The sequence below is a fragment of the Bufo gargarizans genome, chromosome 10 (assembly GCF_014858855.1).
Source record: "Bufo gargarizans isolate SCDJY-AF-19 chromosome 10, ASM1485885v1, whole genome shotgun sequence".
NCBI lineage: Eukaryota > Metazoa > Chordata > Amphibia > Anura > Bufonidae > Bufo > Bufo gargarizans.
In genome coordinates, this window is record NC_058089.1 from 76,995,129 (window position 1) to 77,022,568 (window position 27,440).

Consider the following 27,440-nt stretch of genomic DNA (forward strand, 5'->3'; position numbering starts at 1 on the left):
GTAAAAAGAAACCAAAAAGCTCAATGTCATAAAAGTTGTCAATTGCAACACAATACTAATCTATATGGGCTCCAGAAAACAGAGCTAAACCACCCAAATAATGAATAAATAAAAACTTCTATATAAGAGATAAGATGAAAAACGCTATCCCTAAACAGTGATGTGACATCACATAAGCAAAAAATAATAATATATCTATATACAGTGCATGTGCTTTTGTATGCAATATCAAACAGGACAGCGAGGTAGGTACTGTGACCTGTAATCAACCCAGGTTAAATAACTCAAAGTGCTGTGTACAGTGTCCTCAGTTGTCATAGTCAAGTATCAGAATAATTTAAGTTTCAAACAAAATACTCTCACTGACACCTGACTCTAAGACCTGACTTTGAGCTCTGACTTTGACATCTGGCACGGCTATCTGAATTTGATGTGACTATCAGAGGGGGTTGGATTCAATTTGTTAGCTAATAAAAAATTGTATGTGCTTAATGCAGCAATTAAAAAATAAACATTAGCAAATAATAAACATACAGAAGTTTGGGAATTGGCTAGTCACATCAACTTCAGATATCAGTCTCAGGTTTCAGAGTCAGGAGTCAGCATCAGAGTCAGATGAGTTTGATGTGAAAGTTATGTCAAAGTCGGCTGTCAGTGTTGGAGACCAGGGCCAGGAGTCAAAATCAGGCATCAGGGAGAATATTTTGTCTGAATCTTGCATTGACTATGACAAATGATATGACTATTATATCCTAAGATGAACACTGTAGCTGTGGGATTCATGGATTCTTTGGGTTACTTACTGTATGTTTACAAATCATAATACCAAAAACAAAACGTTTAAAGCTCAACATTAACAACAGAGAGACAAGCCTGTTTATACAAGATTAAATGTAAATATATTGATGATGTTACAAGCTGATCTGCCCCTGATCAAAAGCTATTTGTTGTGGAGAAGATGATTTCTCCATAACAATATATGAAAGGGTTTCTGTCACCAGAATTAGCCCTATTAAACTAGCTGACATTAGCGATGTGCTAATGTCAGCTAAACCTAACTAGTCTATTCCTACTATTATCTATGCCCCTGTTACTCCAGAACTATAACTTGTATTATATGCTAATTAGTCTCTAGGTGCAGGGGGGAGTTGCACCTTAAACTTCCATTTACTGTTGATTTTTCATTATTTTTAAGAGAGACATTGTAATGACACATTTCCTTCCGTTTTCTGTTAGAGTGGAACATTTTGCTGTAATACAACTGCACATGCAGTGTGAAAACAATGTATGCAGTCAGATTTGGATACTGCAACATTTAAAGAGACAAATGAAGTGGAATATTTATTTTGTTTCTGTATCTAAATTACCTCTGGATTCCCACAGCAGGTATAGATTATAAATCTTTTGGCGCACTGAGTAAATTGATAAGCCAAGTTCAATAGTTAATCATACAGATAGAAGTATGTTGGATAAACCCACCAATTATATGTATGGGGCCTCCTGACTCTTTTCTGCTGATTGATGTTGGGGGAAATAAGGATTGGGCACTAGAGATGAGCGAATAAAAAAAAAATAGATTTTCGAAAAATTTCGGTTCAATCCGAGTTTATTCGCGGCGAATCGCATTAAAAAAACCCTGCTATTTGCTGGCTGCAGAGAGCCTTTATAGTGGTGTGGAACACGGTACCTTGTAGTAAAACGCATAGGGAGTCTGCTTTGGTAGTGAAATAATACTGTGAGTCCGTATGACATGCAGATGACGTTGCTCTTAGAATCACTGCACACATCACTTATTTGGGCAGTTACGGGGCCAAAACTGACGAAATAACAAGTGTGAACTCAGCCTTACAGGTCGATGTTAGCATCAAGAAGAAGTGCACACCTTGTACACCGTCGACAGCTGATTCCACATAGATGTCTACAGAACCTGTTCTATTAAACGCTTATACAAGTAGAGACCCCCAACAGAGTGGAGAGGGTGTCAGCAATAAGTTTGTGTTGACGTCACTGATTATTTTGCCCTTCCTCTGATCTGTCAGACAATAACCCCCAAAAACGGATTCTGTCTGTGGAGCATTCGCCTTCACTCAGTCAGCATTTGGTCAGTAATCCATCAATATTGCTAAAGCCAAAAAAACAGGAGTGGATCCAAAACAGAAATGACACGTGAGTGGAATATTTGCATGTCTTCTGTGTTTTGTACCCACTCCTGCTTTTGGCTACCAAATCATAAGCCAATTCTGATGCAAAATAGGGACCATGTCATGCAGGCCTTACAGCTGTTACATAGGCAGGATCCGTTGTGCATCTCATTTTTCCTTCCTTTTGACAGATCAGAAGGGTCAAATAAATAATTATGTCAGCCAGGCCAAATAGTGGCCTAGTCATGAAGTGGGGAGAGTGGGGACAGAATGAGAAGTCCACAGAGTGGCCCTATGACATAGTGGTGAGGTGGCAGCAGCATCAGGAGACCACAGAGTGACCTGTTGACAGAGTGGGTAGGTGGGAAGCAGCTGAAGATGGTGGGTGAAAGAAGGAGCACTTTGCATCAGATGTGTGGCATCAGGCGGGTGGCAACATCAGAATAGTAGTTGAATAGTAGCTGAGGCAGGTAGCCAGAAGAAACCGGTCTCTTTTGTCAAAGTGTTGGTGTGGCAATATGGATAATCTAGTCTGATGCATCAGGCATTGGTGGGTGGAAATCCTGGCTGATCCATGCCTGATTCATCTTGACAAAGATCAGTGTCTCCATATTTTAGGTGGACAGGTGAGTTCTTCTTTGGATAACTATGGCCCCCGCCGCACTAAACACCCGCTCTGATGCCACACTACTGGCTGGGCAGGACAGCTTTTCCAGGGCAAACTCTGCTATTGCGGCCAGAAATCCATTTTGGCTGCCCAGTAGTCCAACGGATCTTTAATGTGAGGTGGCAGGGTGCTGTCCAAGTATTCCACCACCTGCTGGTTCAGGTCCTGCTCCAGGTCTAGCTGCTGCTGGTGAATAGTTTCTTCACTATGCGGGTGAACAAAAGCTGCTCATCAGCGACACTAGACTCAGGTTGCTGCTGATGGAGCTGGAACTGCTCCTACCCCCCACCCTGCCACAGCAGCCATGGCAGAGGAACGTGAGTGCAGAGGGACCCCCCGGTCAGAGAGGATGGACGATGGCGCAGATAGGCAGCGGCCAACTGACTACATAGGATGTCTCTATAGTAGTTCAGTTTGTACTTCCTCTCAGCGGGTGTAAAAAAGGCCCCCATTTTGGACCGGTAGTGAAGGTCCAACAAGGTGGAGAACCCTAATTCATCCCTCTGCCAAATGCTGATAATTCGGCTGTCACTACGCAAGCAAGTAAGCATGCATGGGCCTTTTGTGCAAGTGACTTAGAGGGACTCCCTGCCTCCATCTCCACTGCATACTGCCACGGTGTGTCTGGGTCTTCTGCCTCATCTTCCTCATCGCCCTGTAGCTCCTCTGGCTGCTCCTGCTCCTCCTTTCCTGTCTATAAATACCACCTATTTTGCTACACATTGCTTGTGCTCCAATGTCCTCCTCCTCCTCCAGTTCAGCCCCCACAGGGCTCATGTGGCCTTGAGATCTAGGCCCAATGTCTCCAGTCCCCTGACCAACCAAATTTACCAGTATCTGTTCCAGGACATGAAGCAGTGAAATGACGTTGTTAGGTTGGGCGGTGTTTTTTTTTTTTCTGTTACTGCGCTCACCACATAGGATATTTTTTTTATATTTTAATGATTTGGACTTTTAAGACGTGGCGATATGTAATATGTTTATTTATTGTTTATATATTTTATATGTAAAATTGGGAAAGGGGGTGATTTATACTTAATATTTTGGTGTTTTTTTTAACTTTTTTTTTTCTTTTTTATTTAATAACTGTTTCCCCCCTTCGGGGCTAGAACCTGGAATCTTTTCATACCTTGTCCTATTCACCCTGATAGAGTTCTATTAGGGTAAATACGACTTCACACTGTCCCTGCTGCCCTGTGCATAGTACACACAGCAGCAGGGAGCTTACCATGGCAGCCAGGGCTTCAGAAGTGTCCTGGCTGCCATGGTAACCGATCAGAGCCCCAGGATTACACTGAAGCTACCACTGCCACCTATGAGGAGGAGGGGAGAGGGGACCCTGTGGCCACTGCCGCCAATGATTTTAATACTGGGGGGGTGCACTGCGCCATCAATGTTTTTAATACTGGGGGGGGGGGGGGGGTGTGCACTGCGCCACCAGTGATAATTAACCTTTAATACAGATAAAGGAGGCGGGTGCGGCAGAATCACAGAACTGTGATCAGCGGCAGTTAACCCCTCAGGTGCCGCACCCGCCTCCTGTATCTGTAAGAGGACCTTTCATGGGTCCATACTTTATTAACTAAGTTGCAGGACATGTAGAGCGGTGCCCAGAGATTTCCCTGCACTTACTATTCTATCTGGGTGCCGCTCCTTTCGCCGGCTGTGGCCCCCATTACTGTCTCTTGCGCTGTATGCTAATTTCTACTATCGGAACACCAGTAAGGAGACATCAGCTTCTCTCCTGGGCTTTCCTTCTCCCTGGCTGTAGCGCTGTCCAATCACAGCACAGAGCGTCACAGCCATGGAGAAGGTGATGCTCTGCGTAGTGATTGGACAGCGCTACAGCCAGGGAGAAGGAACGCCCAGGGAGAGAAGCTGATGTCTTCTCCATGGTGTTCTGATAGTAGTAATTTGCATACAGCGTGGGAGACGGTAACGGGGGCCACAGCGGGCAAATGGAGCAGTGCCCAGGAATAAAAGTAAGTGCAGGGTGATCCCTTGGCGCTGCTTTACATGTCTTGCTACTTATTGAATAAAGTCCGAACCCATGAAAGGTCCTCTGGTTAATTATCATTGGTGGCATAGTGGCCACATTCCCTCCCCTCCTCCACCCACTCTCTCCTCGTTGGTTGCAGTGGCTGGCAGGCATCACAGTTGGAAGGAACACTCTCCTTCTTTCCCGCTGTTCGGCCGTACGGCTGTGTGTGATGTTCGCGTCGGGTGTGCATGTTCCCGGCATCTTCGCTCCTCTGTATTGCCGTGGCCCAGCAAACAATTTTCCAGGGCCCGGTCCTGGGCAGCGGCCTAGCGGTTGGGGACCGCTGCTTTAGAACATATAACTGCACCGCACAAGGGTAAATAAGACATATAAATATTTCCTTGTAATAAACCCTGTTAATGGCTGTATCACACAGCACTTGCACCCCAATAACAAGAACGGTTGGCTGGAATTACAGAGCTGTATAATGGCAATTTGGATCCCCAGTCAGTGCAGCAAGGTGTACTAGGATTGTTCCTATTACCCAGGCTGTAAACTCCCCTTCTGAACCCTGTTCTGCTTCAATGCTGTGGAATGATTCCTCCTTATCCTTTTCCTGAACTTCTATACAGCAAAATAAAAGTTTGAAAGTCTTTCCTAGCACTGTCCCTAGCGCTTGCTGACGTCTCTCCCTGCACTAAGTATACTGGAAAATGGCTGAATCTAAGATGGCTAAGGCTATTTATAGGGCTGTGACATCACAGGGCTGGCTGTCAGCTGATTGGCTGCATGCATGGCATTGTGGGGGATCCCTCATTCCCAGAGGTCCCTAACACATGCAGCAGCCATTTTAGGAAAAAATGCAATTTGTTACCACAAAGAGGAAATTTGGATTCGGTACAAATCAAATTTTTCCTGAAATTTCTGATTCACTCATCTTTATTGGGCACATTGGATTTTCAACTGCCCAATCCTTTTATTCTTAAGAGATAAGCCATCGCTAGAGCTGTCTGGCTGCAACTTTCCCCCCTTCCCCATTCACTACACACTGTGTGCACAGTTGCAGAATTACTGTCGGGAGAATAGCTGCCGGCCAAATGATTATTGTCTTATGTGTATGGCTAGTTTTAGCCTGCAATGTTTTAAACAATTGTCAATCTGTAAGTTTAAGATTTGAAGTAAAATTGTGGTAAATTGATTTAAAAATCAATTTGGAAACTGAAAATAGAAAAAAGTTGGCAAATAAATTTGTGTCTAATGTCTATCCTATTGTAATGGTGAGCCCTAACCTCATACCCCTAAAATACCTGCAGTATAACAATCATGCATAGTAAGAGCTTAGTTATAACAACAGCATAACATTTCACAAGAAAACTGTAATATCAGACAAGACAAGCACGGAAATGAAATATTAAAATACCTTGAACTCCAGTATGTTATGTGAGAAAAAGACACACTAAGGGCAAGTGCGTGCGACAGAGGAAAACACCAAGAGCTTGTGGTTCATAAGCAACAGAGAGGAACTGAAATCGTAGAGACAAAAAAAGGAGGAACCAATATAATGAAACTTGCATGATTGAGGTCATAAAAAAAAGCTGAAGAATAATGGGTTAAAACTCAGCACTCCGTATGCAGCACCTGCAGGACCAAGAGTTTACTACTAATGACAAAGTGAAAGTCCTTTGCTAAGAGTCCTATTAGACAGCACAATTTTGGGCCAATTATCGGGAGCAAGCTTTCATACGGAAGCTTGTTCATGATGATATAATCGAGCAACCAATCAATGATGAACAAGCAAACACTCGCGTGTCAGCTGATGGGTATCTTTCATCAGGATGGAGGATGCCTGTCTGATTATTGGCAATACATCTCCCTGTGTAATCAAGGATGTGCTGCCTTGAAATTAGATTCATTACGAATTACTGTGTCACGAATCGCATTCCATTTTATGTAGCGGGTGCAATGATGGGGAACGGAGTTGCATCGGCCCCAGTCATTGAACCTCTCAGATGCAGTGTTCTTCGCTGATCACGGCATCTGACATTAAAATTGAGGCCTCTCTGGGGTTAATCAGGGTTAAAAAAAATACATACTCACCATATCAGTTTGCTCTCGGAGAGGCCATTGCAGCCAGTTTGATTGAAGAAACTATGAAAAATCTTGCGCGGTGACATGATATCACGCTGGCTGGGCATGGTGATGTCGTCACTGATGACATCACCATGCTCGGCCATCACACTTCATGGCAAATAAAAAATTTTCCTGAAATTTAGATCTAAGTCAGTTAATTTGCTAGCTATTACCCATCAGTGCTCGCAGTGCCCGAACATCAGGCAGTAGTAAAAAATAAAGTGTTGGAATCGCACTCACCAGATCTTGCGGTCAACCGGAATGCAACAGCCCACCTGGAGTCCAAGATTCTTTAGGGCTCCCTCATGATGAATCCGAAAAAAAGCAATGGAGGCAGCATGTCCGGTAAAAAACCCTTTAATGGGCACAGCCAAGTGAACTTAACGTGCAAAAAAAGTTGTGACGTTTCGGCCGCTTCACAGCCTTTATCAAACACACTGTGCAATTTAAAAGTACCTGCTTAAATATACTAAAACACACCCACTATCAATGGGGTGGCCAATGACAGAGACAAGAGATACTGATGTCATACAGAGTGCGTCCACAGGTGCTCTTACAAAGTGTCTCATTCATATATGTTAGGTCCCCTATCCCACATACCTTCACAGCGCACGTGTATCACGGCGTACCCAGGCCTCTGGCGCGCATGTCGGGAGAGAGGGAGTCGCGTCACTGGCCGCTTTACTCCGAGTCAGCTGACCGCAGGAAGCTCCGCCCCTTCATCGCACGTCATCAACAGTCTCCCGGCATGTGCGCCGTTGCCAGGGACGCCTAGGAGTCACTTCCTCCCCGTCGCTTACAAGCGATCGCTCCACCGTATCGCGTCCACAGCACCAGCAGCCAAACCCCAGATCAGGTGGCGCAAACCAGGTGGCTCACCTAACATTTGCGCCCTCACACACGAAGGGGGACATCCGCACATGGGCCGGTAGCAACACCACGCCTCCAGCCAAAAGCCCGGCCTTGGTGACGTCGCGACTCCACCCTCCCCATGTCCGTCCCCCCCAGCTCTGTCAGAGACGCAACTGAGGTCTGAACCCGCCCCTTGCTGTGACGCGCGGCGCGGGACGACCGCCTGCACGTCAGGGATGAAGCATAGATCCCTCATATCATACCGTGCTCTGATCTGTGCGGACCAGGGAATAAGTGGAAAAATGTGTGTATAATACAAAATACAATTAAATAAACACTACACAGAGAACAAGTTGCCATGGTCACCTTACACATTTGTGACTGAGAATTCTATGTTCATTCCGAACGGTTGCAGGGCTCTCATTTCAAAGATCCACTTAAGTTCCTTCTTGCGCAGAATGCGATCCTTGTCACCCCCTCGTCTCAGAGGGCCGACAGAATCAATAATTCTAAAGCGTAGTTGGTTGACCGAGTGTCCACGCTCCACGAAGTGTTTCGCCACCGGCTTATCTATCAGAGCCCTGCGGATATTGCTCTTATGTGAGTTGATGCGCTCCCTGGCTTCCATTGTGGTTTCCCCTATGTAAATAAGGCCACACGGGCACGTGATCATATAAATCACGTCCCGTGACCTGCATGTGTAGAAGTTTTTTATCTCGTCACCAAGGCCGGGCTTTTGGCTGGAGGCGTGGTGTTGCTACCGGCCCATGTGCGGATGTCCCCCTTCGTGTGTGAGGGCGCAAATGTTAGGTGAGCCACCTGGTTTGCGCCACCTGATCTGGGGTTTGGCTGCTGGTGCTGTGGACGCGATACGGTGGAGCGATCGCTTGTAAGCGACGGGGAGGAAGTGACTCCTAGGCGTCCCTGGCAACGGCGCACATGCCGGGAGACTGTTGATGACGTGCGATGAAGGGGCGGAGCTTCCTGCGGTCAGCTGACTCGGAGTAAAGCGGCCAGTGACGCGACTCCCTCTCTCCCGACATGCGCGCCAGAGGCCTGGGTACGCCGTGATACACGTGCGCTGTGAAGGTATGTGGGATAGGGGACCTAACATATATGAATGAGACACTTTGTAAGAGCACCTGTGGACGCACTCTGTATGACATCAGTATCTCTTGTCTCTGTCATTGGCCACCCCATTGATAGTGGGTGTGTTTTAGTATATTTAAGCAGGTACTTTTAAATTGCACAGTGTGTTTGATAAAGGCTGTGAAGCGGCCGAAACGTCACAACTTTTTTTGCACGTTAAGTTCACTTGGCTGTGCCCATTAAAGGGTTTTTTACCGGACATGCTGCCTCCATTGCTTTTTTTCGAACATCAGGCAGTGTTAGGGCCTTCTTGCAGTGTCTTGCTCAGGATGCAATGCAAATCTCCAAATGGTACTCACTGAGCAGATGTGAGGAAACTCAGGGTCAGAGGGAGGCAAAGTTTCCACAACTCTCAGTCAGTGCTATTGCCAAGTCAACATTTTATATACATACTTACATAATCAATAAGGTTGAGAAAAGACAAAGGTCCATCTAATCCAACCTATAACCCTTTTGAACCAGAAAAATACAAATAGCCCCTAACAGATGCCAATTACCCTACATGAGACAAAAATTCCTTCCCGACTCCAAATCTGGCAATCAGGATAAATCTTTGGATCAACAGCTCTATCTTCAAAATTTAAAGGGGTTGTCCGGGTTCAGAGCTGAACCCGGACATACCTATATTTTCCCGCAGGCAGCCCCCCTGATGTTAGCATCGGAGCATCTCATGCTCCAATGCCCTCCCTTGCCTTGTGCTAGATCGAACAGGGCACGGGCTCTTTTGTTTACAATAACACACTGCCGGGCGAAGGCTTCCTGCAGTGTGTTCGGTGACGTCACTGGCTCTCATGGGCGTGCTTTAGCCGTTTTACTGGCTAGGGCAGCGCTAAAGCCCACCAATCAGTGCCAGTGATGTCACTGGGCTTCCTGGCAGCCCCATGGAGAGCCCGATTCATCACCAGAACTCCTGAAAATGCCTTTGACCTACGCAATTTAGCACAGGGCAAAGGAGAGCATCGGAGCATGAACTGCTTCGATGCTCAAGTGTTCGGGGCTGCCTGGGTGAAAATGTAGGTATGTTCGGGTTCAACTCTGAACCCGGACAACCCCGGGTTCAGAGCTGAACTGGTCGGGTTGTGGCCGCACTGCAGTCAAGAACCATTAGTCCGCCTCTGGCTTTCATTTAACTAATAGTCGGTCTTCATTCTTAATGGCCATGCAGCAACTTCAATACCGAGCGGCCATTAACAATGAAGACCAACTAAACTGTGCGGTCTTCATTAGTTAACTAAATGGCAACGCGGTTCTTGACTGCAGCACGGCTACAACCCAACCGGATCATGACCACACCGTGTGGTTGTACCCTAATACCTACACCTTGGGTGATGTGTCCCCTAAGCAGCACGTCACTGACTCACTGCAAAGTTTGCGACTTCGTCCTTTTAACTTCAAGAGAATTTCTGTGCTGCCCTTGTTCAGATAGTCAAAGAATGCTATTGCTTTTGTTTTTGCCTTACCACATTCATAGTCATAACAGCTGAATGTATTATACTTTTACTAATACAGTTACCCTACTGTATTTTATGAGGTTGTTCCTTGTGAAAAGAGCTGTAGTTTTTTTAGACACCGTTTTGTTATACACATAATGAAAAATAAAGTTTAGCTTTTTAATGAGCTTAATGTAAAAAAAAAAGGACATTTTATTTATGTGACTTACTGATCACTCACTGTACAGGGCTACTAAACGTGCCTATGATATTTACTGTTTTGTGATGTTTGTTAAAGTATCATGCAATAATATGCTTAATTAAATTTGTGTTTGTGCTGTTATTATTTACATTTTAATCTTTTTGTCCACCTATAATGTACTAGCATGTAGAGATAAGATTTTAATTTCTATCTTTTATCAACTTTTATTATGGGTTAAATAAAGGGGACAAAAATCACGCCATAAATAATATGTTCATTATATTGTAAGTGTTATTATAATTACAGGGCTACCAAATACTGTTTTGTGATATTAAATAGTAAGCATGGCAAAACATGCAATTATTGTAATGACTTTTTTTTGTAACATTAACTTTGCAGAACAATGCAGCTTTTACCATAAAAGAAAAAAGCTGTTTGTATAGCAGGCAATAGACTTACCACTAATCTATAGGACTACTGTGTAAAGACACAATTTTCTGTGCATGTGAAGAAAACAGTAAAACTATTAGGTATAAAAATCATCTTGATACAGCTTTTCTGTAGAGATGTCGGCAAGGCTGCTGTCTGCTGTATAGAAGGTTGGGGGTTCAAATCTCACTGAGACCTGAAAATAATCTTTATAGTAAAAGTTAATGCAGAAAAATAGAATTGTAATTTTCTTTTTTCTTGTTTGGAAAAAGTTGCAATCACAAAACCATATTTGGTATCCCTGTAATCATAAGAAGCTGTAATATGTGGTGAACATGTTATTCATGGCACAATATATTTTCTTCTTTTCAGTAATATGCTATTTATTTAATATTATACCTGTGAAGAAAGAACGGTAGCTTTTAAAGCTCAGGAAATTTAGCCCTTCTAACAGGGTTTGTTCATGGTTGGTCTGTTTTTTGCTGCTTTGCAGGACAGTACCATTAGTCAAAACGGCAAGTTGTTCACTGAACTCAGCAATAAACTACTCACCTCATCCATTTGACCGCAAAAAGCCCGCCGTGGACATCTGGACTGAAGATCCCACGCAAAATGTTGTGCACGTATCACATCACAAAGCCGGCCAGCGTGATGACATCCTCACGTGCCGCACAAGATTTCGAGCAGAATCTTCAATCAAGATGTCAGCGGCAGCCTTTTCTCGCTTAAATATATAACGTTTTTTTCACCAATTAACCCGTAAAAGATAATTTTATTATCCCAGATGCCTCAATCAGTGATGAACTCGGCATCTGAGGGGTTCAATGACGGGGGTGGTGCAATCACCATTCCCCATCTTTGCGCCCGCCACTCACAAAGAAATGCACTTCATGATGAAGTCATTCGTCACAAAGCTAATTTCTTTGTGAAATTTGGCGAAGCACCCAAATAGAAGTTTTCTAAGCTTTGATTATCTCTAATCTTGATATTTTTGCCACAAATTAAATTCAGATTCCTGCTCGTCCATTTCTCCTTAGTTTTGGAAGAAAGGGCCATGGCTCTGAAGGTCCTATTACCTATTTAACCTGAAACCTGATTATATTTTCCATGCATCTGCTGCTGAATTGCTATAGGATTTCCTAGTGGAGATATACAGTAGACTGGGGCTCAATTTATCACAAATGGACCAAAGCACATACAGGGTTTTCTAAATTATAGTGGACTTAAGTTTGGGATCCTTAAGAATAAATGAGTGGCTACATATTAGGGAAGTATGTGAGGATACATTGATCCTCATAATAGCTCCTGGAGATTGTCCTGCAGAGGCAAGGAAAGTTTAATCTGCCAATGGCAGATTACAATTAGTTTTTTTTGGGTGGCTGCCTGGGGCCCATAGCTTTCCAAAGTGTCCATCAGTGTCTTCCTGCAGGAGGGGTGTCAGGAGCTCAAAATATATCTGGGCTTTGACCTCAGATATTTTGCCCAGACTCCCGAACATAGTAGCCACTGCATTTACAACTGTAACGGCATCTTCAGAACAGAAACACAATTGAATACTGCTGTAAGGTAAAGAAGCTGATGTCATTTTCATAGGCCACAGGCCACCAGGCGTGAAACCTATAAGCCAGCGGAGTGGCACAAGCAGTCACAAAGTGATGACATCATCACGAACACCACGGGTCTCAAAGAGCACAATGACGTCATCGCAACTGCCTGTGCTGGACCGTAGGCAACTCAGGCCACAGACTCAGATCACTGGTGCCTGGTGCCATTTCTGAAACATAACTTTTATTTAACACCTTTAAAAATAAATGCTAAGAAGATAAAAATCCAGATTAAGGCCTCATGCACACGACCGTTGTTCTGGTCCGCATCCGAGCAGCAATTTGCGGAACGGAACGGGCGGCCCATTGTAGAAATGCCTATTCTTGTCCGCAAAACGGACAAGAATAGGACATGTTCTTTTTTTTTTGCGGGACCACGGGACGGAGCAACGTATGCGGACAGCACACTGAGTGCTGCCCGCATCTTCTGCGGCCCCAAAACAGCGGCTCAGATGCGGACCCAAACAACGTCCGTGTGCATGAGGCCTTACATTTCTGCTATTAGTTTCACAGTTTATTGGATTCTTTTTTTTTAAATGCTTTTGGATTCATAGTGTTAAGAAACAGGTTTTAACCATAGAAATTAGCCTTATTTATCTTTTAACCACAAGCTGCTAACACCAGTGACATATATTCCATTACGCAGAAGAACATTCCCCGTGTGATCATAGACACAAGTCTTTTTTTCTTATATGTGCTGTTTTACCTTATTATGGATATTTCATTTAATTTCATTGAAAGCAGCTATTTGTGGGCTAAACCAATATTAAACATAATGAGGCCTATCAATGCACTTGGTAAAAGATAATGCACAGTCTTAAATAATTCATACCAGGAAATTCCTGCCTTCAAAATATTTAGGTTACAAGCCGCGAATCTACTATTCAAATGTTTGTGCTCATTTTGATAAACTGCATTGAAAGGTATTTCATGAATGCATTACCGTAATGTTCCAAGCCGACTGTTGTCTATAGATCAATATACTGTATTTGTCAGAACACTCAAATCGGTTTACACCACCTTTGGTTAAAAAAAAATTCAAACTGGGCCGGCAAATAAAATGTACCCCATCCATAGTCCTGTATAAGTTATCCACAGCTAGGAGGAAATCATCTGATCCAATGTCGTAACTCTTTTATGTCATCTCTGGCGCTATCTACCACTGATGAGAGCCTACTCAGTGCTGTCTTAAAGTGCAATTACTCATCCCTATCGTTCTAAATCAGACATGCTAGTGGAAAACTTTGCAGCCAGTGGCATTTTAGAAACTGTTTTAGACCCCCTTACTGGTCTTTTTAACTACATTAGGCATGTATCACCTGTCTACCAAAATAGGTATAAAGCTAACTGTGAATCTATCAGGTTTGGCTTTACATGTATTTTGGTAGACAGGTGATGCATGCCCTCAATGTAATCACTAAATTACTTTAAACTGGTTAGACTATTATAATGTGATGAAGTAACAAAAGGTTACAGAATAACTGTGTCATACAGACAAAAGCCTCACAGTAGAGCCTTTATTACACTGCCCGATTTTTCGGCAGGTAGTCACTAATGAGCGTTCGCATGAATGATCATCTGGCAGTGTAATACATCGGGCAATCCAAATCTGTTGACATGTTAAAAAATGATTGTGTGCAGGCGGCAGATCGTGGTGTCTAATAACGATCTGCCGCTGGCAAACCACTATAGAGCATCGAGACGAGCGATGGCATGTAATAGCAGTCGTCTCCTCTGCTACCGAGCGAGCGATTGCCAGGGCAGAACGCGTTCCTCCTGAGAATCGCCTGCCACATCGACTTGTGTAATACAGCCTTACGGTAATCTAGAAACAATAATGTTAACACATACATTTACCAACTGCCAAGAGTAGATGGAACAAGCATTCAATATTTCTGCTGTGATTCCTTTCCACTGCATCAGATAATTAAACTAGGCAATAATTGTATTCCAGCCTAAATGCTTGAACCTTTGTTTTCTTAATCAACACATCATTTAGTAATATCTTTCCTTTATCTTACAGCAAACATAGTGAAGCTGGTCAATAGATCCAGCCAAAATTGTCAGGATCTTCTGATCATCTATTATGCATGGGGACTTCCAGACCTTCTTTCAAAGGCATATGTTGAAAGAAATGAGGATCAGGCATATCAGTGTTTGGGTGACAGGCCACTCTAAGGTTTTATACCTTTTACTTTCCCCAAACAGATGTCAACTGAATGCAACTTTATAACCCTAACATGATGTCAAAGGAGCCTTACTCATCTATGATGCATCCCCATAAAAACTTTTTTATGCCCAGAAACAACTTTATAACCGAAACATGATGTCAATGGAGCCTTGTTCATCTATGATGCATACCCACTAAAACTTTTTTATGCCCAGAAACATTAGTCCTTGATAAAGTGTCTTGAAATCTTGTGTAGAACAATGACTGCAATATAAAAAATAGGCATAGATAGAGCTCCTACTGCCATCATGCGTAATCGAGACACACACGACCAACACCATGTATCATGGTGTGGTGTGACATTAGTTACCATGGCCATTCCTGTCTGATATTCGTGGAGGGAACATTGACCCGCCTTCGTCCAGGACATAATGGAGCCATTCCTACTGCCTTTTTTGAGAGACACAGTGTTTCAACATGATAACACCCTCCTATACCCTGCCCATGCTATACAATGGGCTCTTCAAGGTATCCAGCAGCTTCTCTGGCCAGCTCGATCACCAGATCTCTCCCCCAGCCAGAATGTCTGGGACTGGATGGTGTGAGAGATCTCCCATGCAGAGATCAAGATACGATCATGTATCCCTGGATTATTTATTGTCATGTATTTCACAACATTTCTTAACACGTGACAATATTTTTTAGTGATAACAATTAATTAATAATTGAAGTACATCGTTTATTGCTTGTTTTATATTTCATTAAGAAATTTTGTGAAATAAAATAAATAATCCTAGGGGACATAATCTTCACCTGTTCCGGCTGAACTACAGGTCCCAATTGAAAGAGCTTGGAATGACGGAACCACAGAAGGATATCTAACACTATATTACCGTTACCATGGCAGAGTGACAGTCTGTAGAGCAGCAATGAGAGATACTACCTTAATGTGACCTCATCTCAACATACATATACCCTGCCGCAGAAACTAAAATAAAGGGTTAATCACCTTGGTTGTGTGATCAGTGACCAATCACCCCCATCAGTGTATACGTTGTTAATCTCAGCTCAATTGCATTATGTTTTCCAGGTGCAATAATACTGTATGATTTGTTGTATGTTAACAGAGATAAATCATATCAAATATTGTACTGTTTCTACCAGAATACAAACAGGAGACAATTGCCTCTAATCTGGAATTTCTAAGTACGGTAGTTGCACAAAAGAGAAAAAAATGCAATGAATTTCCTGGTACATAACAGTTGCCATTGTGATGTTATAGGATTTACTTTTGAAGTGTGGACTTCCACACTGGGCTCTCCACATAAATATCAAGCAATCCTGGAATTCAAGGCTCTCATTTTAAGTCTGGTGCTAAATAGTGAAGACCGACCTGCTATATTGAATCCTAGGAGAACCTGCTTCCAACAACTGATCACAATGGAGTATCAAAAAACAGTTTTTACAGCTAAGAATCCCAATGGCGAGCGCCAATTGTCAATATACAAGTTAACTGACACTCATTTAAAGGGCCTTTCAGAAAGTTGACATAAAATGAATGGGGGACGAACAATCATTGTTGCCCCCCATGGTCTGCATAGTGAGACGTGCTGCCAATCTGTTCAATGGATCTGCTGCTGCTACCTAAGCATTGCAGATACCCACTGAGCATGCTCCGAGACAGAGAACCATGGCACAGGCACAAGACGACATGGCCAAGGTGTTGACAAGTTGGCGCTTCCAGGACTTTGGTTAATTAGCATATTAATAAAAACAGACTTTTCTCAGGAACGGACCACTGCAGAGACATGAAATGGCTATCATTTTACTTAGTATGAGCAACTCTACTAGGCAGTATACCTGGTTAAGTAGGGTTGATCATGCTGACAGATGCTCTTTAAAACACAGGTTTTCTTCATCTTGGGTATAAGTATACTGTACTGTCTAATTTGTGGTCTGGAATAAGGGGATTTCACTATACCCCTCCCCCAAGGCGCCTGTGTCTATGTGCAAGGGAGATATTGGATAGTCTAACCCATTGCTGCAGTAGGGTATACCAGTATGTCATATATGTCCTTGCACCGTACAGCAGTGACCGGCTTCACAGCAATGTTCCATCATATGGAAACTATCAGGTGCACATCCGTGAAGGTCACTAATAATGCTCTTTACACAAGGCTGCTTCCGCTTCAGGCTAATGTGCTTTTAGTTTCTCTATTTTTGTGTTCCTCCATGTGCTAGGCTTCTCTCACAAACAAAAACCCATACTGGTAGCTTAAGGGCCTATTGGAGCAATTATCTGTTTAAATGGTTAGAATTTGAGATATTAATATATTAGCACGTGACAATTAAATGACAAGTGATAAATTGTTCGTTTCCAGCGGATAGGACGGAAAAATCATCATTAGTCACAGCCACGTCTAATCAGAAATCTGCCAGTTGTTGGCAGTGGAAATGCTGTATGGGCGAACGAGAAACCATCATAAAGGCGAGGAAACAGTGAAAAATATTTTACCATTACTGTTAAGTGGCATTGAATGACTTGCTAAATCATTATGCCTGTTGCTAAAACATCTGTCCGTCTAATAGGACCCTTATGTGCTTCTGGCCTAATTGGTGGTAAATCCGCACTTTCCATGTGGAGATGAGCTTGCAGGCTCCACTCGCATGCATCCACTGTAGTGTCTATGCCTGGAGGATGCTACGCAGCTGACAACTTGGCACAAGCCGGCAGGATGGGTGTCAATGTGACGGTGTGACATCATCCTCTAGCCCAGCACATCTGTTGAATCATCTACCAGTTTTCTACCAGTTCAGCAGATCCAAAAGGGGGCCGCCCAACAAGTGTGGCCCCACATCTTAAGGCAGATCTGGCCCTAAGCACCTTGTGAGGCAAGAAGGACAGTACTGTTCCAACCAACAGCAGATGTCTTGCATTCTGGAACACGTGTATGGAAATACATCATCGGAAGTCATGCTCCAGAAAAGGTTGCTGCAGGAACAACCCCATTTGGATGCAACGGATTTTCATAAGCAAAATTGACATTTCTTAACATACCAAATTTGGGAATTGTTACTTATGCAATTATCTGATAGTGTAGGTTCACATTTGATGTAGAGTCACTTAAGCCATAAGAAGTCTCTTCCTGGTTTGTGAAAAGAAAAATGCCAGATAAAAGAACTATATTTGTTTTATTTCAAGAGAAATAATTCTTGCTTGGCGCCTCTGAGCTTTATGCTTCCCAATCTTAAACTGTGCCAGGAATGTGTGCGACAGAAGGAGTACTTGTAATAAGAGATGTACTATGGGCTCGAGTTCGCAGCCTGTAGGTCTCTGAGTCTTCCATCATTGTCAACCTCTGGGTACGCATTCGATCAGTTATCAATTGTACTTTCATTTGTTCTGGTTCTTTTAAAATATTTGAGTGATGTTTTCTAAGTAATTTTGTGTTGTCCTATAATTGTATTAACAATAGCTATGGGACACAGGAGTCATCAGCTGTAAAGTTATTATTAAATGGGAAATAAAGTATCAAGAATTACTCAGGACAATACTCTAGTATACTGGTGCTAATAATGCTGGGTATGTAGCTGTGGTGTGTCTCGAGTTATATACCACTGAACATATCCCTCACATCAACAGATTCATGCTTTTATAGAGTAATAATTGACCAAGGTGAATACACGAAGAAATCACGGATATCCTCTATATTATTCATTGCATGTATAAATAAATTCATTGTCAGTGGTATCAGTAAATGTAACTTGTGTTCGTAGTGACACTTACTGTCATTTTTGTGGCACCAAAAATGACAGAAATTAAAGCAGGCCAGCATGCATGTGGAACCTACACTCTCTGAATTATATGGTAGCCGTCATGGCACATAACAGGTAGAATTTAGTGTTAGGAACCCGTCTAACAGAGATCGCCTTGACGTGCGGCAGACGGGCTCAAATAATTTGGTACAAAATGATTTGCCAAGCATCTCTAATTTATAAGTATAGCATTAGCAATTATTATGCATTTTTGTACTTTATTTGGTTTGCAGAGAGCTGTTGCATTGCATGTTTTGTTTGGCAGTGTCGTTCTCAGCCGTAGCAACGCCCCCCTGCGCTTTGGGATGTGCTGACTGACCCCCTTTTTCTTTGCAGTTACATATTTAATACATCCACCTGTCCATCACAGCCCTGAGGCTCTCATCTCACTATGCTCTCAGCCGGGCCTTATACTCAATTCTATATTTATAACCAGCCAATGTTCATCAGCGGTTTGTCAAATATTTGTCTGTAAATGATCCTTTAGATATATAATATTTCCCATGTTGTTTTGTTAGTTAAAGGGGCCCAATCCCTTTATTTCAGAAGCAGCACCCAAAATAGGCTGATCATAGGGTGTCCTGATACTGGACCTGGCATCAAGTGTTCTCTACAGCACATTTGCCAGGAAAATTCAGCATTGAACATTTCTGACTAGAATCAATGGCCATGTAATGTGTGAATGTGACAGGTCCTACCTGTGTTCCCCAACTCCAGTCCTCGGGGCCCACCTATCTGTCATGGTTTCAGAATATCCCACAGAATGAATGCCTGTGGTAAGTCCTGATGCACTGACACTGATTATATCACCTACTAGTACTAAGGAAACCCTGAAAACATGACCGGCAGGTGGGCCCTGAGGACCAGAGTTGAGGAACCCTGCTGTAGACAATAGATGGGTGTCCTAAGTGCAGGACTGCTCTATATTCTCCCAGATTTCCCAAATAGGTTATTTAAAAATGAGTTTTCTAATAATCAGCTTAATATTTAATTTAAATGTACAGCATTTATGATACGTAACCAATCATGAGAATGTGCAGGGAGGTGCTGAACTAAAGTGGGTTGTCCTGACATATCTTTTTACATAAGACTTTGAAGTGAACCCATCACCATGGAACAGTATAATCTGCCAGCAGCATGTTATAGAGCAGGAGGAGCTGAGCAGATTGATTATAGTTTTATGGGAAAAGATTCAGTAAAACTTTTATTTCATTCATTTAAATTCCTACTCATTTTGGAAGAGCAGGATCTCCTGGTTAAACCCCCTCGATGACATCCATGTTCTATAATTCAGAAAATGGAGGGAACCTGGTACATTGAACATGATGTCTGATCTGCAGGCAGCATGTTATAAAGCAGGAGGAGCTGAGCAGATTGATAAATAGTTTTCTGTGAAAATATTCAATATAACATGTATTTCATTGTAATCCCTGCTCATTTGGACTTTGGAGTCCAGGAGGCGGTCCCATCAGTGATTGACAGCCTGCCCTTTATGACTGTGTACACAGAGATAGCTGTCAGTCACTGATAGGACCTCCTCCTGGACTCCAAAGCCCAAATGAGCAGGGATTACAATGAAATACATGTTATATTGAATCTTTTCCCACAAAACTATTTATCACTTTGCTCAGCTCCTCCTGCTCTGTAACATGCTGCCTGCAGATCAGACATCATGTTCAATGTAACAGGTTCCCTTTAAATAAAATTCATAAGAAATCACCCAACAAGGACAACCAACGTCCATTTGCTGAATGAGGGAATATTGATGTCATCGAGGGGGTTCAAGTATGATATCCCACTCTCCCCAGGCGATTATGTATTACATGGACGGCCTTGAAACAGAATCCTGTACTTCTGCTGAGGGGAAATGAGCAGCTGTCTGCCTTATTCCCCAGTACAAACAGCAGTTTGCAGGGGGTCTCAGAAGTCAGACCTGCTAATCGCTGCAAAGGTTCTCAGAGTGAAAAGGTTGTCTTTGATGAGACAACCGCTTTATGGTCCTAATGGGTACTAAAAACTTCATTCCTTAGAAAGATTAAGAGAACTGAATTGAGTAACTTTATTTTATTATATAGCGCCTAAACATTTTATCATTTTGGTGGCTGAAAACTGCCATTCATCACCTTTTCTCGGGTGGAGCCCAGCGCATGTTCAGAAAAGATGTCAAGTATGTGTGCTACGAGGTGCCTGCCTTAATATTACAGAAATAACATATTTCATTTTATTATATAATTTAGTTATTCATTAGACTTCATTCATTTTCAGTTTGGATACAATTCTGCGCGAGAAGCTACCTTCTTGCACCCAACTTTAAAGGGCTTCTGTCACCCCACTAAAGTCATATTTTTTTTGGGCTAGTTAAATTCCTTATACTGCGATATATAAAAATATAATGGTGTTACTTACTTTCCTTCAGCAGTTTCTTATAAAAAACCCTCGTCGTGTTGATTGACAGGGCCAGCCGCGATCTCCTCCTCCGGCCGGCCCTGTCAGCATTTCAAAAATCGCGCGTCTGTGCTCATTCGGCGCAGGCGCTCTGAGATGGGGAGGCTTAGTGGGGTGACAGAAGCCCTTTAAATGGTAAAAATTGGGACACCTTATGTAAATAAAAACGATGCATTGCAGCCAATGTGGAAAAGATTTCATTTTGAATTTGTTCTTATTTTTTCTTCTCTCAGCAAAATGCAATCCAGCCTAGGCATTTGTACAGCGTTATGTAGGCGCAGAAAGTCCGCTTTGTTCACACTGAGGTGCAGATAGTGAAGCAGCTGTGAAATGCCTCTATCACTTATGCAAATATATAATGCATCTTAAGGTTTGCCCTTTCTCTAAATCCAGCTCTTTCAGAATATATAAAAAAAATCCTTTAAAATTTATGTTTAGTCCTTGCCACCAAAATCCTGGTTTATTTTAAAGAAATTTGCATTAATATATGGTAAATTCCATTGCTAGAATCCTGGGTATTGGCTATGAAAAAAGTATGAATACTCCTGTTGTAAATATAGCAGTTTATATATTGACTCTTTGTCTTTTAGTTTTTGTATAATGTGCCCTTATAGGCTCCTTATGTAAACTCTGTATGTACTTTCTATTAGGTATATCATTAAAGATTGATTGAAGATCTTGCACAAAATCCCATGCGCGGTGATGTAGGACATCACCACGGGCCACGCAAGAATTTGCGCTAGATCTTCAATCAAGATGGCAGCGGGCGGCTCATGGCGATCAAATGGATGAATTAAGTATTAAATTAATTTTTGTTGTATATTTCACACTGTGTTATTACTGTCAGATGCCACAATCAGCTATGAACGCGACATCTGAGGGGTGCAATGATGGAGAGGGGGGCCCAATTACCACACTCAGTACTTACAAAGAAATGCGCTTTGTGACAAAGCAATTTGTCATGAAGCTAATTTTTGGGTAAAATTCGGCAAAGCAACCAAATCAAATTTTCAAATACTTTGCCCATCACTAGTTACAACTACCACTGAGGGTCAAGTGTCACATTTTGAAATATAGCCCAATAGGCGTTTCTCACGTGCAGTGGCGTCTTCTTGCCACACATTCATTGCATCTATATTTCTATGTAGTGAATATAGTCCTATTTTTGACTACCCAGCACCCAAAAAAAGCCCTTATGCTGTTAGGCTGAATAAGAGGAAGGGGCGTAGTGAGGGGCAGGCCTTGCCCCAGTCACAATCAGGTACAGGTGTGGAGGGGGCACAGGTCTGGGTTATCCTCCCTCTCTATCTTCTGCTGCTTCAAAGGGGTTGTCTGGAGCTAATAGGAGTAAATGCTATGGAAAAAGCTTTACTCACACATTAAATCCCCTGCCACTCCTGTGCTAGCCCTCTAGGTGCAAGCAACTCCAGTGACAGGAGCATGTACACCAGACTGCTGAAGCCAGAGACTGGCCACAGCAGTCATAGAGGTGCACAACACGTCACTGCTCCAGGAAAATACACACAGAGGGACAGGTACCACTGTAGTGTCAGGACTGTTGTACTGTTTGCTTGTTTCTTCTTATTTTGGAGCATTTTATTAGACAAGCTATATTAGACACAGCAGCAGGAGCTTCTCACGGGCAGTACTTGTAACCTGATCCAAGCACCTCTGGGGTGCAGAGATGCTGAGAGGCCCTATCCTCTCCACCTTTGGGATGTGACAGTGATCTTCAGGAGATCAAATAACTGTATGTGTAATATCTATGTATACATCTGTAATGTATATTTCATGTTTTTGTATGTGTGTATTTTGTACATACTATATGTGTATGTGTTTACACTATCTGTGTGTAATGTTTATAGGGGTATATATGTGTGTGCAATGCATACATTTGTGTCTGTAATGGGTATATAAGTGTGTAGTACTATGTGCGCAGTTTAGCAGTACTATACACATGTGCAGTGTGGCAGCTTGAGGTATAGCTGTGGTTTAGTGGCAATACTTATGTTTGTGTTATACCCAGTCAAGTCATATTATTATTGCCACCACGTAGCTCATGAAGGAAGTCACGTGTCGTCACCTGTGTCATGGGTAAAAGGGACAATTTATCAGTTGGGAAAAAGGCTGATTATTGGCTACTGGACCAAGGCTGGCAGTATTTCTGAAACTAGGCAGGTTGTGAACTGTTCACGTGCTGCTGTGGTGCAATTGTATCATGATTGGACAAATGGCAGCACTGTGAATAAGTGACATGGAAACTGCAGAGCACCACGTGCCACTGATGTGAGAGGTGAACGTCGGCTACAAAGGTGCATGAGGGCGGACCGACACACCACAATGGGGACCCTCACCACCAAAATTACCAAGGAGCTACCAGACATGTTTCTAAAACATCAGTTTACAGAACACTACTGTGTATGGGGCTCCAAAGACGACGGATGGTCGCTGCTCCTCTGCTAACGAAGCAGAAAAAGCTTAATTTTTGCTGAAGTATCGTAATTGAACCTCCGCTGATTGGCAAAGGTTTTCCTTCTCTGATGAGTCACATTTAATGCTTTTTGGAATGGATGGACAGTGACGTGTTAGTACAATAATCAATGTCTGCAGGCAACAATGAAGCATTGTGGAGCTTCTTGGAAGTCTGGGGCTGCAGTTCAGCGAATAAAGCAGGGGAGTTGGTCAGGATTAATGGTGTCCTCAATGCTGAGAGATATATGCAGATACTTATCCATCGTGCAGTACTATCAGGGAGATGTCTGCTCCAACTCGATCCTGCAGCAGAACAACAACCCCAAACATACAAAATAAAGTCATTGATAGGGCTGTCTGCTTTTTTATATTGATGACCTATCCTCAGGATAGAGCAGCAGCCACGGACATAAATGGCCACACCGTTAATGCAACAGCCGAACCACGACCGCAGATCCTCAGCAGTCGACCGTATAGAAAATGAAGAGAGGTAGCGGCAGCCTCTCCAGTGAGTCCTTTATTGGACGGACTTTACACAGAGTGTGCCGTAAAATCAAGCAGCAACGTTTCGGCCTTTATCCCAGCCTTTGTCAAGCCTAATACAGAGTGATAATCTCTACCCAACAGGGGGAGCCAATACAATATATAAAAGCCTTTTACAATTAACATCACACCCAATGAATGGTGTCTTATAATCAAACTAAAATGCATCCACCCGCAGGTGCATGACATGTGCTCACCTTAAACAGTGCACCGCAGTATTGTCCGTTCATCACGGCCAGCGGGACTCACATTGCGCGTCTCCAGAGGCGCATTGCGCATGTCAGTGTTATTATCCATAAGTGTTCAGGACCTGGGGAGCACACCGGTCATGTGACCCTGGTCACATGATGGTCATGTGAACTTGATATGACCACATAATCTCCTCCTAGTCTCCTCCTGTTCATCCACACTTAAATATGTAGGGGATATATGTGAGATCCGGGCGTATAAATGTGAATCTTGATATACCCAGCAAATATTTATATAAACAACTGTATCCCCATGTAACCAGGGGTAAAAATGGATGCGTATAAATACCATATCGATCCGCTGCCCTATCTGAGCACAGTACAATGCATGCTATTACCATATTCCGATACTAGTGGAGATCACATAAATTATTGGAGATTGTATAGACCAGTGAGGGGCAAACTACTGCTCCCCAGCCGCTGCAACACCACAAATCCCACCATGCCCCACTGCAGTCTGATAGCTGTAAGCAGACTGGGCATGCTGGGAGCTGCAGTCCCACAGCAGCCAGAGAGCCACAGCCGGCCCATCCCCAGTATGGACCAATGAAATTTGAACTACACTGAACCAGGGCCAAAAAGGCACAATTGTATAGGCTAAAAAGGCCCTAGTATCAAGTCCCACCACATCTGGAGACTGCAATTGGAGTCCCAATATCCAGAGGCAGACTGAGATGCTTCAATAAAATACTGTAAAGAAGTGTAAAATATATCAAATTACTATTGTGACTTACATATATCCATATACACAATAAAATAAATTAAAAACAAATGCATCCACCTATACTGAATCAGCTATACCATATTATATCCACTTACTGCACTAAATCTATTTAATGTTGAGTCCATAGGGATGCATAGAGTTCAGCGTAAAAATCCACTGTAACTCTTTTTTCCTGAGGATACGCCCTCTGTCTCCACCTCTTCTAAGGGCACCTACCGAGTCTATCACCCTGAACCTGAGCTGGTTCACAGAGTGACCACATTCCACCAAGTGTTTAGCTACTGGCTTGTCCATTGTCTGTTTTCTGATCGTGCTCTTATGTTTGTTAATATATTCCCTAATCTCCATTGTGGTCTCTCCCACGTATATCAAGCTGCACGGACACTGTAGCATATAAATAACAACTCTCGATCTACAGGTATAATACTGTTTGATTTTATAAGTCTTCCCACTGTAGGGATGGGCAAAGGTATTGCCCTTCATAAGGTTACCACAATTGCAGCAACCTAGGCATGGAAAGTTGCCCATTTTCCTAGCTGTCCATCCCCACATATTTCACCCACATCAGATTTCACCAGTCTATCACCTAAACTGGCATTTCTTTTATATGACATTAATGGAGGATTATTGAACCTCTCTGTAGTATATGCCACTCTTTCCTGAGAATGTTGGATATAGCCCCACTATGCATACCAAATATAGAAACAAAGGGAATGCGTTCAACAATCTTAACAGCAGATGTGGAATGAAGTGTGGTCTCTCTGTCAACTAAACCCACCTGACTCTGGTACTCTGCAATAATTTTCTCGGATAGCCTCTCTCCGCAAATTTCTTACCCATCTCTTTAGTTCTCACTTCAAATCTGTCATCCTCTGATACCACCCTCCTTACCCGTGGCATCTGGCTCCAAGGGAGTTAATCAAGCATACGTCGGGGATGGTTGCTGTCATATTTTAAACAAATTGTTTCTATCCGTTGGTTTCTGAAAGAGGTCTGTCTTTAATCCACCTTCCTCTACATATACCCTAACGTCTAGAAATTGTAACTCTTTTTGATAAGATGTCACTGGAAATTGTAGGCCCAGGATCCCACCGTTCAGATGCCAATGAAACTCATCTAGCGCTTCCATAGTACCACTCCAAATCATAAAAATGTTGTCGATATAGCGCCACCAGCACAGGACTCCCCCAAGATGTGCAGAACGATAAACCAGTCTGTCCTTCACCTCCGCCATGAAGATGTTGGCATAAGTTGGGACCACATTGGACCCCATCACCACACCCCGTTGTTGTTGGAAGAAGGTGTCCCCAAAGAGGAAATAATTCCTCTTCAGGACCACCTCCAGAAGGTGGAGAGCAAACCGGCGCCCATTCAGGGAGAGCCCCGTGCCGCCCAGAGCCTGTGCCAGCCTTTTGGGGGTGGAGCTGCATGCACTTTAAAAGGGTAGAGATTATCACTCTATATTAGGCTTGACAAAGGCTGTGATACAGCCGAAACACTGCTACTTGATTTTATGGCACACGTTCTGTAAAGTCCGTCCAATCAAAGATTCATTGGAGATCCTGCCACTACCTCTCTTTATTTGCTATCCTCAGGATAGGTAATCAATATCAGATCAGTGGGGGTCCAACTCCTGGCACCCTCATCCTCACCCATTCACTTTAATGGGACAGTTCCTTTCTATTCATGTGAATAGTAAGGAGCTGTCCCATAGAAGTGAATGGGATGACTGCGTTGTAATTACAGCTGCTCACCGCTGAGGTTGCGACAGTGAACAGGTAAACAATGAAGAGAACGCAGCACTCATACAATTGCTGTGTTCTCTTCAAACAGCTGATCGGCAGGGCCTCCGGGAGTCACCCACCACCACCACCATCATTTTATATTGATGACCTATCATGAGGATAGGTCATCAATATAAAAAAGCAGACAACCCCTTTAAGAACTATTTTCAACATAAAGAAGAACAAAAAGTCCTGGAAGTGATGATATGGTCCCCACAGAGCCCTGATCTCAACATCATGAAGTCTGTCTTGGATTACTTGAAGAGACAAAAGCATTTAAACAAGCCTACATCTACAGAAGATGTGTGGTTTGTTCTCCAAGATGTTGAAACAACCTTTCTGCTAAGGTCCTTCAAAAACCGTGTACAAGTGTAGCTAAAAGAACGGAGGCTCTCTTGCAGACAAAGCATGGTCAAGTGTTGCCCTATAGGTGTTCCGCCTGTGCACAACATTACCAGTGAAAAGAAGGTAAAAGTGACACGCTTTCCACCTGAGAATAGTAGGCGAGGAACAAATAAGCATCAAACCAACCCCCCACCCCCAGCAGCGCTCTAGAATTGGGGATGTGGTGGTGTGAAACAGAACCAGGAATGAAACTGCCATTTTGACACTTGCTATACAGTTCCTCAAGGCCCAACGTCCGACTGGGGTTT

General features: G+C 43.1%; 1 protein-coding gene across 5 annotated transcripts in view; it reads right to left on the reverse strand.

Moving 5' to 3' along the window:
* The window catches only part of SIPA1 (signal-induced proliferation-associated 1), a 125,480-nt gene that overhangs the window by 75,657 nt on the left and 22,383 nt on the right, over nucleotides 1–27,440 (reverse strand). Inside the window, exon 1 of one of the 5 annotated variants that reach the window (XM_044269433.1) lies at nucleotides 6,210–6,331. The exons of the other annotated variants lie outside the window; for them this stretch is intronic. The gene's annotated coding sequence lies outside the window, so the exon portion shown is untranslated. Of the gene's footprint in view, nucleotides 1–6,209; nucleotides 6,332–27,440 lie in introns of those variants that run through there. 5 annotated transcript variants of the gene reach the window in all.